This window comes from Pantherophis guttatus, chromosome 5 (genome assembly GCF_059756535.1).
Source record: "Pantherophis guttatus breed Tessera chromosome 5, ASM5975653v1, whole genome shotgun sequence".
In the NCBI taxonomy this organism is placed as follows: Eukaryota; Metazoa; Chordata; class Lepidosauria; order Squamata; family Colubridae; genus Pantherophis; species Pantherophis guttatus.
Genome location: NC_142067.1, coordinates 100,690,162 through 100,704,919, shown reverse-complemented (window position 1 = coordinate 100,704,919; position 14,758 = coordinate 100,690,162). Strand labels below are relative to the sequence as shown.

The window sequence follows — 14,758 nt, the reverse complement described above, 5'->3', positions numbered from 1 at the left end:
ATAAAAATATAATTTGATTCTATCTGCAAATGCCAGAATTGAAATGTGAGTTTGAGATTATATATATATATATATATATATATATATATATATATATATATATATATATATATATATATATATGTGTGTGTGTGTGTGTGTGTGTGTGTGTGTGTGTGTGTGTGTGTGTGTGTGTGTGTGTGTGTGTGTGTAATTTTTTCATCAAGTGAAAAGAAAAGAATGTGTCCTATAAATTTAGATCAGTTTTTTTTTTAATTGTTTGGGAGTTAATTCATAAGACTATATGAATAGGCTTATTTGATTATTTGATTTAAAAAAAAACTATGAATATTTTAACTGAAGTATTCAGTATAGACATAATTGAGTTTAAGCTGATTTGGGATACTAGTTTGTGATTAGGTTACAAAGCTAGCACATGAAAGCCCCAATTTCAAATCTACAGTTAACCATGAAGTTCATTGGACCAATTAATCACTATCTCTTCATCTAATCTGGCTAATAGGAGCATTGTTAGTATAAAATGGAGAAAAACCAACTTGACTTTGAAAGAGTAGACACAAGTCTATTAAATAAGACAATAGCTCTTCATTTCAAGAAAGAGTGGTGATTATGACAACTATGACTCAGAACTTCTATACTGTAAGTTCATCTAAACAAATAATAAGATTTAATATAAAATTTATCCTTTTATCAAATACTATCTAGGACTTAACCATTAAGACCATTAGCAACATGCATAAAGGAATGTCATCAATATTGCATAAAATTCTTATAGTAAGCATGAATAATTTTCTTGAAAAGCTCTGGAAAGATATTGTGGGATGAATCTCATTGAATCTCTTTATCACACAGAATTTCTTTTAAATCCAGTTTAGCAAGTCAACAAGAATTAACTATGACTATCATTTGCAAGAAACATTAAATTCTGTTGAAATTAGAATAGAATATAATTTTTTATTGGCCAAGTATGATTGGAATTTGTCTCTAGTGCATAAGCTCTCAGTGTACATGCAAGCAACAAGTGATAAATCATATTCATAATCTTAATACAATCATCATAAATCATAAGATACAACACTCAGTGATAAATAAAAGCAATTAACATAAATCATAAGATACAAACAACAAAGTGATAATCATAAGATGCTAAAGGAATAAGTAATAGGAAAGATGAAAAGAGTAATAATAATACAGCCCTACTACATGGTTTGATATCTTAGGGCAGGGGTGTCAAATTTGTCTTCACATGACTTATTGCAATTATTTTCCCCTTCACTAAATGGGGATGTGAGTGAGAGCGGCCAGTGATGCATCCGGCCTGCAAACTGCAAGTTTGACATCCCTGTTAGGGTCTTATGCCCTAACATCTCTGTTAGGGCATAGGACAATGTTTTGCGAATTAGTTGTTTAGCAGAGTGATGGCATGGGGGGAAAACTCTTTGTGTCTAGTTGATTCGGCATACATGGAAGAAGTTGATGGGGAGGAAGTTGAAGCAGTTTATGTCCAGGATGTGAGTGGTCTGTAGATATTTTCACAGCCCTCTTTCTGGCTTGTGCAATATCCAAAGGTCCTCAATAGAAGGCAAGCTGGTTGCAGTTGTTTTTTCTGCGGTCCTAAGTACCCACTGAAATCTGTTTCTGTCCTATTTGGTTGTTGTGCCAAACCAGGCAGTTATAGAAGTACAATGACAGACTCAATAATTCCTCTGTAGACCTATATCAGCAACTTCCTGGGCAGTCTGAGCTTTTTGACATGGTGCAGGAAGAACATTAGTTGTTGTGCTTTTTAATGATGTTTTGATGTTAAGTGTCCATTTCAAGTCCTGGGAGATTATAGAACTCAGAATCTTGAAGGTCTCTACTGTTGATACTATGTTGTTTAACATTGTAAGAGATGGTAGAATGGGAGGTCCTCTCCTAAAATCTACTATCATCTGTACAGTTTTGGGTATGTTCAGTTCAGGGGTGGGTTCTACTTACCTTTACTACCGGTTTGCAGCGGGGCCATGCGCACGTGCTTGCTTCGCTCACATGCATGTGTGCTCTTCTGCGCATGCGCAGAAGCATTTTGGTGACATCGGGGTCGGTGGGCGGAGCCTTCCGCCCGTTTTACTACCGGTTCTATAGAACCGGTACGAACCAGGGGCAACCCACCACTGGTTCAGTTCAAGATTGTTATGGCCGCACCATAGTACCAATTGTTCAACTTCCTGTCTGTATGCAGATTCATCATCATCTCGAATGAAATAAATGACTGTTGTTTCATCTGCAAACTTCAGTATTTTAACAGAGGGATCCTTTGAGGTGCGCTCATTGGTAGAGAGAGAGAAAAGAGTAATGGAGAGAGCACACAGCCCTGGGGGTCATCTGTGCTAATTGTACAAGTATCCAATGTGATTTTGCCTAGCTTCACCTGCTGCTTCCTATCTGTTAGAAAGCTTATAATCCACTTTACAAGTGTGGTCAGGCACAGCTAGTTGAGTCAGTTTAGTGAGAAGAATTTATGGAATGATGGTATTGAATGCAGAGCTGAAGTCTACAAAAAGGACCCTTGCAAAAATCGTTGGGAGATTCAAGATGTTGAAAGATATAGTGCAGTGCCATATTAACAGCATCATCTGCTGATCTATTTGCTCAGTAGGCAAATTACAAGGGGTCTAACAGTGGATGTGTGGTTTATGTGCCTTATAAATTATAATATTTTCAGACTCTGTCAGCATGATTGTAAACAAAACAGTCCAATACTCTGTGCTTTCCCACATTGATTTTTTCATGAAGTGATCAGGTGCTTTTAGCTTTTCCATAAATCTGTTATTCAATTATCAATGAGATTAGTAATGCTATTTTATAGGTATTTTCTTAAAAGTCAGTGTTGCATTTACTCTCAGGTGAGTGAGTACATGATCCCACTTTAATAGTTTTAATTAAGCAATTTTCAGATTGTACAAACAAACAAGAATGAGTATGCCATGGAATTCTGGGAACTTTCTACCTTTCTAACACAAAGGGATCATAATGAAGTGATTTGCAGAGCTGAAGTTATTATGCTCCCCACTTTCTCAACTCACTGCCCAGGAATCAGAGGTAGGTTTCAGCAGGTTCTGACCAGTTCTGGAGAACCAGTAGCGGAAATTTTGAGTAGTTCGGAGAACCAGTAGCCCCGCCCCCATCTATTCTCTGCCTCCTAAATCCCAGCTGATCGGGAGGAAATGGGGATTTTGCAGTAACCTTCCTCTGGATTGGGGATGGAATGGAGATTTTACAGTATCCTTTCCCTGGAGTGAGATTGAATGGAGATTTTACATATCCTTCCCCTGCCACTTCCACCAAGACATGCCCACCAAGCCATGCCCACAGAACCGGTAGTAAAAAATTTTGAAACCCACCACTGCCAGGAACGCTAGAAGTTGTGATCTCTATACCCAAGGATGTCACCAGAGAAGAAATACATGTAGAGTTAGTGGGTTTTTATTTGTAATTAATTTGTTCAGACTAAAAGTTCCTAACTATGTAAGTAATTCATATCACCTCCCTCACATACAACTTTTAGAAAGGGCAGAACAAACAAGTAAAGCAATTCATTTATTTTCAATTATGTTTGATGTCCTGTTTTCAGCCTTGTGGAAACTCTTAAAGAACTTCCCCTCTCAATAACAGGCAAAATCCAGAGAAGCCTTCCCCAACCTGTTGCTACCAGAAATACTGAATTGCAAGTGTCAGAAAATGAGAAGAAACTACATTTTTCAGAACACAGTAATGAATGAAATGTGAGAGAATCTGAAGTAGAGAAATCATTTGATAGTGAACTTTGATTTTTTGATTATGCTTGGATATTTCCTATTTGTTAAAATGAAGGAATGTCAGTACCATCCTTGTCTATTATCTCCCTTATTATTCCAGAGAGGGTGAACCTAGTTTTCTGTAGTCAGGATGAGCACAGGTTGCCACACATAGAGAGTAGGTGGAGCAGAATGCTGTATGGGCATCATGTTGCACAATGTGATGAAAGGAGCTGAATGCAACAGAAGTAACAAAACCCAGCTCTCTCAAGGTCTTAGACAGATATCCTAGATCAAAATTCTGATGCCAGTTCCTCCTCACTTCTGCAAATTCTTTGGTATTTACCCCAAATCATCCTCCTTTGGTTTTTGAGTAAAAAAGATACTTCTTTGCTCTTCTGCTTAATCCAGAATATCAGACGTCAACACTGCTTCCACTATATTGCATTCTGCACTCACACATACAGAAAAGCTATCACCACTTTTTAAATAAATACTATCATTTTTTTCTATTTCTAAGATTCAAGGAGCCTCATTTTGAGTTTCTATCTAAAGTAAAGCTATTCACCAGGATCCACTGTCATAAAAATAACTTTACAGGTCTTTTACAATAATTTGGTAGAGCCTTTTGTTCTCTAAATTTCAGAAGTTTGGGGCTTCAACTGCCATAACTTCCCTTCATTTTGGCTAGAACTCCAGGAAATGAAAAACATTTGAAGAATCCTTCCTATTAACCATATCTTTTAGTTTTATAATTTAGATCTCAAATAATTTTCTGGTCATTGATCACATAAATTAATACAACTAGTACTAGATCTCAAGTACCATCCAGAATTTAATGTTAAGATTTTGGTTCTGGGCATCATTTCTTTCTTCATTAGGGCAAAAATGAGAGTTTTTCTGTGATTTCTCAATTACTGTAGATTTCCAATATTGCTATGATGCATTTGAGAACCCCCGAAAAATAATCAATTTAGGATAATAGTGTGGTTTATGCAGTGGTGGGATTCAAATAATTTGACAACCAGTTCTCTGCCCTAATGATTTCTTCCAACAACCAGTTCACCAAACTGCTCAGAAAGTTAACAACCGGTTCTCCCGAAGTGGTGCAAACTGGCTGAATCCCACCACTGGGTTTACAGGAGAAATAGAATGGCTGACCAGAAACCATAAAGTCCTGATTGAAACAAATATTCCTTTCCCACTTCCTTCATACCAATGGAAATACAAATAAACACATACCTGTTTAAAATTAAACAGCATTGCAGCCTGAACAGTGAGAATTCTTCTTGAGAATTCTACAAAGATCTTAATTTCCTAAATTGAAATGTATCTCAGGAAGACTTTCCAAATCCCCCAGTTTAGAGCAGATTTTAAACAAAGATTGTGCCCTTTCCTCACAAAACTATGGACTGCTGGTGTGTGTGTGTGTGTGTGTATTGGGGCAGGTATTCCTGATACATAATGCTCCACTAATCTTTCAAAAAATTGCCTTGGGTAAAGATACACAAATAGCTCATGTTATTAAATCGTATCAACACTGAGGTTGCAGTCTAAGCTCAAGAAAATCTTTTGGAGAGCCATGCCGTTGTTTAACTGCAGGCTCCAAAATGATTTGGAGATGATGCCAACCTCTTAACTCCCTTGCTGCTCTCTGTCTTCCAAATTAACTGATATAAATTTCCTGTGTATGAGTTGAATCTATTTATAGGCTTTTATCATTGAGTCAGTGGCCAAGGGCATGTTGCTTATATGTAATAAACTAAAAGATCTTAACAGAAATTTCAAATACAAGCAGTGGTGTGAAAATCAAAAGCTATAGAGATGGAAGTATTTGGAAAAAAAGAAAGGAAAAAAATTAAAATAAATGCCACATAAATATGTGGGGAAATGTTACCATTTGGGGAACAAGTAACTATCCAATCCCATAAACCATTCCGAACCATCCCTCTTTTCTAATTGCCAAAGCATTTGGCAGAAAAAAGTATGACACAATTATTGCAAAGTACTAAGATCACTACTTGTAAGCCCTCAACTATACAATAGAAATGTTTAAAAACCGAATCACTATATTTCTTGGAGGCAGCTGATTTGTGAAAAGAGGAGGGGGAATGGCAATAACTTCCAAATTTAAATGTATACCTGTTTTCTTTTGCATGGATGTGAAAAGCCACTTAAGGTTTAAAAACGGAAGTGTCACCCGAAACCCACATCTTTTTCTTCTTAGATATTACTGGTACCAGTTTGGCTGAATAACCAAGTTTGGCCATTTTATCCATCTTCAGCTCTCTCTATTCTATCCTTCAGACTCAACCCCTCCCTTTATTAGATTATGATTGCTGTACTATCTTAAATGCACAATTTAAAGGGAATTCCCCATTACTTCAATTATTTGTTTCTTATCAACTGATGTTACACTACAAGGATTTGCATTGAAAGGACACAAAGAAGGAGCAAGTCATGGCACATTGCCAAATAAAAGAGTAATGTTCTGGTGAATTTAGCCTAAATAATTTACTGCTATATAAAAGTGGAAAAGTGGAAGGTGAACCCTTTGACCAATAAATCTCTTTTGCATGTGAAGGCCTTATCTTGTCCCCTACAATATATTCCACACGAGGAAGTCATCATCATTGGCTCTAGTTTGTTATTTGTAAACCTTGATCTTCTGCACTCCGTGTCCTAAATATGGATAATTAGCATCAGTTTATCACGCCTCTGCATATTTTCTCTTCTCTCCAAACATGCATGCTTCTATTGGCTGCCATGCTGTCACAGAAGATTATGGAGACAGATTGCAGAGAATGAATGTGCTAAACGAGATTAGGAAGGAATAGAAATAGCAACTTGGCCAATAAATTCCTCGTGAGAGCCTTATCATACAATTACACGTTGACTTGTTTCACACTCTCCCAGCCTCTTAATCCAATGCGCCCACCAAGAATAAAATTTCACTAATTTCTGAATTACTGCATATCCCCCTGCCTTGTCACTGAGAATAGTTGGAAGAAGCAAACCAACAGAAAATAGAGCACCCAAGTTCCAAGATGGGTTGGAGGGAAAACTTTATTTGCCTAGTGGAGGGTGAGAGAAAATGAAATAGTTCCTTTGTAGGTTGGAATGAATGGGAGGGCAAGATTTGGCTACTAGAGTTTCAGGTGGCAAGATAGTTGGAATGCTCCTTAGCTTCAAAGTAAAGCTTATCCCTTTACATCCAAACTTCAACGCAACATTTCTTTCGCTGCTTTTGGATTACATCTACCAACTCGTTAAATCTCACAGCGGGATTTTCCCCCCGCGTGGAATCAGCATTAAAAGTGTAAAAGCGTCGCCTTTCACAAGCCAAACTTGGAGCGCGGGCCTTTCGTTCGCCAGCCATTAAACAGAACGCGTCTGGACGGGAAGGCTTACTCGGGGGTGGTTTCTTCCAGCTTTTAACAACTTGAACGGATATGGAGGATGGATGCAGAGCTGTCTGCGGGACGGGCCTTTCACTCCCGCCAGCGGTCGGAAGCCAAGCGCAGTGGGAACCAAAGGGGCTTCTGCCGGGGAAGAGGCAGGTGCGGCAGGAGGATGGAGGCTGAGTCAGGTGCGGAAGACGCCTTCGCTCGCGGCCTCATTAAGAACCAGGAACAAAGGAAACTTTGCCGAGCGGCTGAGTGGCGTTGGCGACTGCCGAGTGCTTCTCTGGCCGGGAAAAGTTCGACCCCAGGGACCAGATTTAGACGATCAAGCGCTAAGTGGGACAACTGACTGGTGCGACTAACCACCGTTTGGAGGATGAAAAGATAACGCGGGGTTTTATTTATCGCTTTTTTAATTACGGGGAGATCATTCTGAGCTCCTTTGAACGTTGCGAAAGTAGATTTTTCCACGCAATAAACAGCTTAGGATAGGGAATAGCAGTAAATCAGAGACGCGCTATAAAGGAAGCGGGCTCCGCCCTGCAGGATCGAAGAGGCGGACTCTTAACGCCCCTTCGGCATGGGGCACAAGCCCGTGAAACCGGACTGGGCCTCCTCACTTGTCTCTAGTCTAGACCAACCTCACGAAGTGTCGCAGGGGCAGGCGCCTTCTGCACGAGGCCCAGAACAGAATTCTACTTGCTTGGGATTCCTCCCCGAATTCCTATGTTGAATGGCTGGGGAATTTTGAAAGTTGTAGTCCCCGCACATCTAAAGGAGGGCACGGAAAAATTGGTGGGGGAAAGGGGACGTTTGAAAAAGGCCTGGCCAAAGCGCCGGCGCTCGGTCTTTATCCCAGCCAAGGGAATCCGCTGGGCCTCAACTCCCCTGGGCCGCTGCTGCCCTGTCCTTGGTGCACCCAAAGGCTTCGACTCAGCTGCACCGTGACGCGCCATCCCGCCCAACGGGCCCCAAATCCCAGTAGCCCCGCTTAAATGTCCGGCCTCAGATCTGGCTCTCCAGCAACCCGGCTTGCCTGCAAAGGCTGCCGGGTACATGCAATACCTCGCCCCAAAGGAGCAACCGTGCGGGCCCTTTTTGATGCCGTAAAGTTTCTAGAACGACTTAAGTTTCCCGCGTAAATAAGGGATTCGCTGTAAGGCAGGTTGGTGTTACAGCCTTAAACTTTGCTGGCCTAGTGTCATTCCTAGTGTGAATTAATTATTTCCCAGAGGCCTGACGATGTCGAACCTAAGAACTCTTGGCATAAAACCTGAATGTAAATCGACCTTAGGAATCAATCAGGACGCCAGTAAGTCAAGCTGTCTCGAAAGGAACCACGGTCCCGCCTCGTTTTCGGTGGAATCGGCGAGTTAGGAAATCACAGAAGGCGAACACCTTTCACTCTGGCGTCCTGCAAACCAAATGCGAAGCAAAACAAAAATCCTCGGATTTTCGCGGGGCGTTGGGGCAACACTTCACCAGGCATTTCTAGGGCCTGATGATGAAAAAGGAGACGAATTACCCCCTGACCGAACCGTTGCCTCTTGTGCCACAGTTACATCTTTCCCAAGTCTTTGTCCTCTTCGGTGGTCGCCTTTCTCATGCAACTCGGCTCTAACAAAAGAGAGACTTGGAACCCCCTCCCAATTTTCACTGAGCTTGGGGGCACCTCGCTTGCACCGAGCCCCGTTGGGATAAAAGGAAAAATAATGTTGCGTTGCAAATATGACCAAGTTTTATCCAGGGTTGAGGTTTTAACTGATGTTGCTGCCCGCTGCCACCCCCACCCCCACGCCTGTTCCCCCCTCCTTTTCGCTGCAATTTCCAAACAGTTTTGAAATATTGCAGCACCATTGATCCTAATCAGATATTCTGCCAAAGTAAATTGGTCGCAAGTCATAGTTTTGCGTTTTAAAGGGAGCAAGCTATTTTTCTTCAGAGAAAAATAGCTTATAATATTGAGGCCACCTTTCTTAATCAAGCACAACAGGCACGCTCACTCACACACACAAATCCTCTGCCCAGCCGACACTCAAGAGAGGAGCCTCCGCTGCTTGCTGGATGGGCAGATGAGAAATAGATAGCTGGATGGTTAATCCGGCCGAGCAGCCTGCCGAGTTTCGCCCCTAATCTGGGAACAAACGGCCAACCTCTGCGACTGGCATTTTCGCTTTTCTTTTCTCAGGGCGGGGGACGCGTCCCCGCTTGTGTGGAGCGATTGTGCGGGGCTCTGTTGGAATTTGGCAGCGCCGGGCCTTGGAGAGGCGCCCCATGCTGACTCTCATTCAACCGGCCGGTCCTCCGCGAGCCTTGGAAGTTTCCCTCGGCCGGGCGCTCAATGGCTTCACAAAGCTGATTACAAGCTTCAGCGCATTCCTGAAGGAGCCAGAAGCGACGCAGGTGCAAACGAGCCGAGGGAGCCCCTTCGCCCGACCGCCGAGAGGGGCGAGCTGGGAAAGGAAGGCCTGGACCACACAGAGCCGAGGCCGGCCTGCCAGCCTTGGGAACGGGGGAGGGGGGGTCATTAGCCGCTCCTTTCAGCGGGGATCCAGAAAGCGCCGCAGCGCACGGAGAGGCCCTGGGAGAGAGCCCAGCAAGAGGTTTGCGGGGGGAGCTGGCTTGGCAAGCGGGAAGGAGCGGCCCCCCTCCCGCACCGGATGGGCCCTCTCTTGGGAAGGAGCCCAAGGCCCAGCGTCTGACTCTCGCCAGCTCCTGGGCGGCAGCCAATTCGCCTCTCCAGCAGCAACGCCCGTCAAAGCACTTTTCCTCCCCAGTCACTGGAGTGGTTCGATTTTTTTCCCCCCTTCTGTTTTGAACTTCCACGGCAGCAGTTTAAAACAGGAGGAGGGTTGGGGTGGGGGGTGACTTGACACGGAGAGAACTGCGAGCGCTTGTGTACCCCATCCCCTCCCGCGCTCCCTTGAAGCCCCACGAGCTTCCAAGGCTTCGGCTCACCTCCGCGGAAGAAGAAAGACCGGACAATTGTTTGCCGACACAATGGGGGTCGCTCCCCAACTGGGCTTGTCCTCCCCTCTTTCTCGGCGGGGGAACGTGAGGGGGAGGCCGTCGAGTGAAGTGGAAGCCCTAAGAATTCCTCGGGGTCGAGCGCGCGTCCCTCTTCTCCCCTCCCCAACAGGACACTTTCGCTCCTACTTAATAATGACTGCCTCCCCTCCTAACCGGGTGTGTGTGTGTGTGTGTGTGTGTGTGATTCTTTCCCGTCAGGAACAGAGCAGTGGAAGCAACGGAGCTCTACAGAGCCGCCTGGGGAGTCATTTAAAAGTTCCTCCTTCCTTCCCTGAATAAGAGGTTCGACAACATCCCCAGGGCCTTGGACCCCTTGGGCCGCCCCTCTTTGCCTTTTGCTCAAGGGAAAGCTTGGAGAAACGTCTGGCCAGGATCTGTCCCCAAGAACGGTTGCCTGGAAGGCAAGGTGCAGCTTTCGGATGTTCTTTTGTCTGATAACTAATTCAAGTTAATGCGATCTTTATATAAAGCTAACAGCGGATAATTGTCTATTTTCTCGCCAACAGTCTCCATCACAATCACTTATCTGGAAACCTGCGGTTGCATTAATCGTTATATATTCATCGAGATAAGCGCCTCTCGAACGATCAGTAAACACTAGAAATTAAACCCGTTCTAGAGCCTGTTCGGTTCTCTCCGTATTCTTAACCCCGGAGTAGGGAGCAACAAAGACCCCAGAGGGTAAGGAACGGGTGAGGGGGCGTCTAACCAACGGCAAGGGAGAGCCAGCTTAGCCCCCATCCCAGGCAGATGCTACCATTTGGACTCCCCAAAGCGGCCTATCGCAATCAGGCCCAGGCTATCTGGAGGCGATCCTTTGGGAGAGGGGGGGGGCTAGTCTCAACGGAAGCAGGTATGTGATCGTCCAGAATGCCTGCCCCAGGCAACTTCAGGGTCAGAGTACCCATTTTTCTTTTCAACGTCCCTCGCTCCCCAAAGTAGGGGAGTGTTTTGCTGTTTTGCGGGATTGCGCAATCCAGACATATCTGTCAAAAAGCGATCCTATAGATCTCCGCGTTGTTCCCCTGGAGAGAACGCGACCCACTTCCGAAGGACCGCGGAGTGCGGTCTAGGAAACCACAGCCTGGCGATAATCTAAACACTGCTTTTCGCGAGCTCAACAGGTTCATCCGACAGCCATCCCTTGGCAATCTCCAGTAAATGCCGGCAGGAGACCTTCGGAAGCCAAGCTGATGGCTCCAGCCATTCTGCCTCGATTCAGCAGTGGGCAGAATTTAGCCTTTAATTATAAATAAATACTTGTAACTCTTTAGCCCTCCCTCCCTCCCTTTTTTCTTCCTTCCGCTGATTGTGGAGGACAGTGGGATTAAGGCACTTGCATTTGGGCCTGAGCATCGCTGGAGTCCTGCCACACATTTATTTCCTCCTTCCGGGCTAAGCAGATGCTGATGGGGAGGGGGGGACGACGACTGGGGAGGCGGCGGGTGGAGGAGATCTTTACACTGTAAGGAGACGCGAATGTCAGAAATCCAGAACTCCCTCGGAATAATCTCGATTGCTTAGGCCAATTCCTTTCGAGAAATGTCTGTATGTATGTACCTGGATTTAAATAAATGCAAAAAGTACGCAAGACCTGGATGGAGGGACGAGAGACAGGGGGAAAAAAATTACAACAATCTCGGATCTCCAACGCTTGTTCTTCGTTTTACGAAATCAAAGCGAAAGTGCCAATCCAACTCCATCTTGGGCGAGTGCCTGTTGAGCCAAGCCAGCCTCTGCCTCTTCTAACGAGCCAGCTCGGAAGAGCCGCTGGGAATCGCGAAAATTTCCCTGGAGACGGGAAGAGAGTGGAGGATTCCTCCGGGGATGAATAACTCCCTTCTTTTAAATTTTTAAAATAAAAAAGTATCAATATTTAACAAAATAATGTAGGGCAACTTCCATTGCAAACTTCTGAGAGATAGCCAGACATCAGTGAAAATGGAACGATTTTAAAAACTTCAAATTCTCACCTTTTTCCTTAGTCACCAATTCAATCTGCTCCAGTGTTTAACCACCTAAATTTAATCTTTCAAAGTTTAGTCTCCTAAGAATCAAGCAGGAGAAAGAGTCTGTCTCCAGTCTTTCTAAGGAATTGATCGAAGCTTACTTTCTTGGACTCTGAGATGAAGGGCTCTTGGGGTGAGGGTTATTATCTGAATATTATCTGAATAATAGATACTCTTCTCTAAGGGAACAAAGTCAGTCACGATTTCATAAGATCCTATTTACTCTTCAAGTCATCCATATCTTCTTGGTCTGTTGTAAATTTGGTGAGAAATTATGAATTAAAAATATTTGTAGTGCTCTGTACTATCATCTAGATGGAGTTAAACATTTATTTTACTCTGACTTTGGGGCAGAGAACACAGAACCTTGCATCCGGAGTAATTCCCATTTAAAAATCTAGGACAGAACAGTTTTCCTTTTTTTCTTTTCCCTGGCCATGGTCCCCGTTGCTCAGCTCTGCTCCTGAGAGTGTCTGGCTTGGGCTGGATGTATGAGCAAATCACCCACATCATCTCTCACCTGAATCTTGTCATCTCTGCCATCTCCAAATGATCTGGGAACAATGGGGGGTCCCTTGGACAGCCCAAGCTGCTCAATCAGGCAGAACAGTCTATGCAAATAGGATGGAATGGCAAAGAAGGGGAGAACAGTGGGTCCCATTGTCTTGCACAGTGCAAAGCCAAGGCAACTGCAGCAGTGCTGCAGGCACAGACCACCAGTTGCTACTCTATGGTCAGCAATGCAAGCAATCCAGCAGCTACAATGACTAGTGAGGTGAGCCTGGGCGGTAGTAGCCCTCTGGATTGTTAATGAGCAACAGAAACAAGCAGGCCAATCATCTGCACCATCAGTCAAAGCTGCTATAGGAAGCATCTTTAAACCTCTCACAAGTAATCTTCAAAATTACTTCTCTTTCTCTCCCCCCTTCCCCCCCCCAAATGCACTCTTAATCTTGCTTTCTCAGATCTAGTTTGATATTCTCATTAGCTGGTATCTCCTTGATGGCACATCTACCTTGCAGAGTCATGTACTGTAAACGTATCCTTGAAAACCCAGGGAAGGTTGGGAAATAGCTTTATACCGCTAAACCTGGGATTCTGAACTCTGAAACCCAGTTCTAAGCAATATGAAATCTCCCTAGTAAGTTCTGTAGTAAAATGAAACCAACAAAATGCTTAGTAACAACTCCTTACCAATTACTAATCCAACCTTTGTGAAAGCAACCAGGAATTTTGCATTAGTGTAGCCAATTATCATATTTATTTTTTTTTGGTGGATCATAGGTCGTTGGATGACTGGAACATCATTCAGAGAGAGGAGTAAGATATATTCTTGGACTAAAGCTCTGATGAAATGGATTATACAGTAGTCCATTCTATTGTAAATATCTTTAAGGGACCAATAAAAAACATTGTTGATGCTAAAAGTCAAGAGTAACTCAAAGGCACACACAAAACAAAACATTCCACTTTTCAAAGGCTAAGTTTTTTGCATCAGAATCATCATTTCCTTGCAGAGAGTAGGAGAAAGACAGAGGGGAGATGTGATAGTAAATAAAAGACAGAAGGCTCAGCATTACAAAAGTTATTGTAAAGCAAGTTAAATTGGAGTTCTGGGGTATAAGAAATACTTTGCTTGATAGTTTATAAATACTTCAATTGCATTCCTATAAATACTTTGGAATAAATTCATTCCATGCCCAAGACTGCACTGCTAAACTGAAATACAAAAACAGCTCAAATTTGCTTACCTTTCTTTCCCTTCTTTTAAGGCAGCTCTTGTGATCACCCTTCCTGTTTTGGTTCTCAAAACTAGGCCTTGAAGATAGAAATGTCTCTTCTTTTCCAGGAGACGTCTCATTAACTGAAGGCAGGACTACAAAGGACTTCAAAAATAGGCATCTGACTGAAACTTTGGAAGAATTAAACTACTATTGCACTAGATAGATATATTTACTAAGGCAATACTAAGCTGAGTACTTAGTATATCTCTTGTCACAAAAATCCACTAGATAGAACAGCACCTAATACTGTTTTCTCCCTCTCAATAACTATTTGCTTCTGTAAGCATTTAGTCTGTATATTTTCTCAGCGTTCCAGGAAAACTTTTTTCCTGCTGTTTTCAAATTAATCACAGGTTTTTTTAAAAAGATAAGAAAAATAACTTTGCCTTAATACAGGTGAGACTAGTCCATATAGTATTTAAACATCTTATTAAAATTACTTAGGTTGGTAAAATTTAATTTCATGATTTTTTTCCCAGCACAAGGCAGCTGCACATGTAAGAGGAAAAAAAAAAGAATTTAAAACCTGTAAAAAGCAAAACATATCAACTTATTTACATACAAATAAGACGGCATACTATATCCAAGCTTCCAGTTCTAGAAAGTACAGTAAAGTGCCTTGAGCCAGGCATTGAGATTCGTATACCACATTATTTAACCCCAGGTCTCTGTGAGTGTACACAATAATAAGGAAACAATGTTTTCATCAAGGAAAAGCAGCCTATAGAACCTTGTCTCAACCAGCAACTTCC

The 14,758-nt window shown here is 43.0% G+C and overlaps 1 protein-coding gene across 11 annotated transcripts in view; it reads left to right on the top strand.

Annotated features, from left to right (window-relative positions):
* SOX1 (SRY-box transcription factor 1) overlaps positions 1 to 14,758 on the top strand; it is a 486,872-nt gene that overhangs the window by 447,155 nt on the left and 24,959 nt on the right. The window contains exon 3 of one of the 11 annotated variants that reach the window (XM_087895435.1): positions 3,658 to 3,869. The exons of 9 other annotated variants lie outside the window; for them this stretch is intronic. The gene's annotated coding sequence lies outside the window, so the exon portion shown is untranslated. Of the gene's footprint in view, positions 1 to 3,657; positions 3,870 to 11,705; positions 13,114 to 14,758 lie in introns of those variants that run through there. One more of the 11 variants, XR_015734551.1, reaches the window with a different exon arrangement.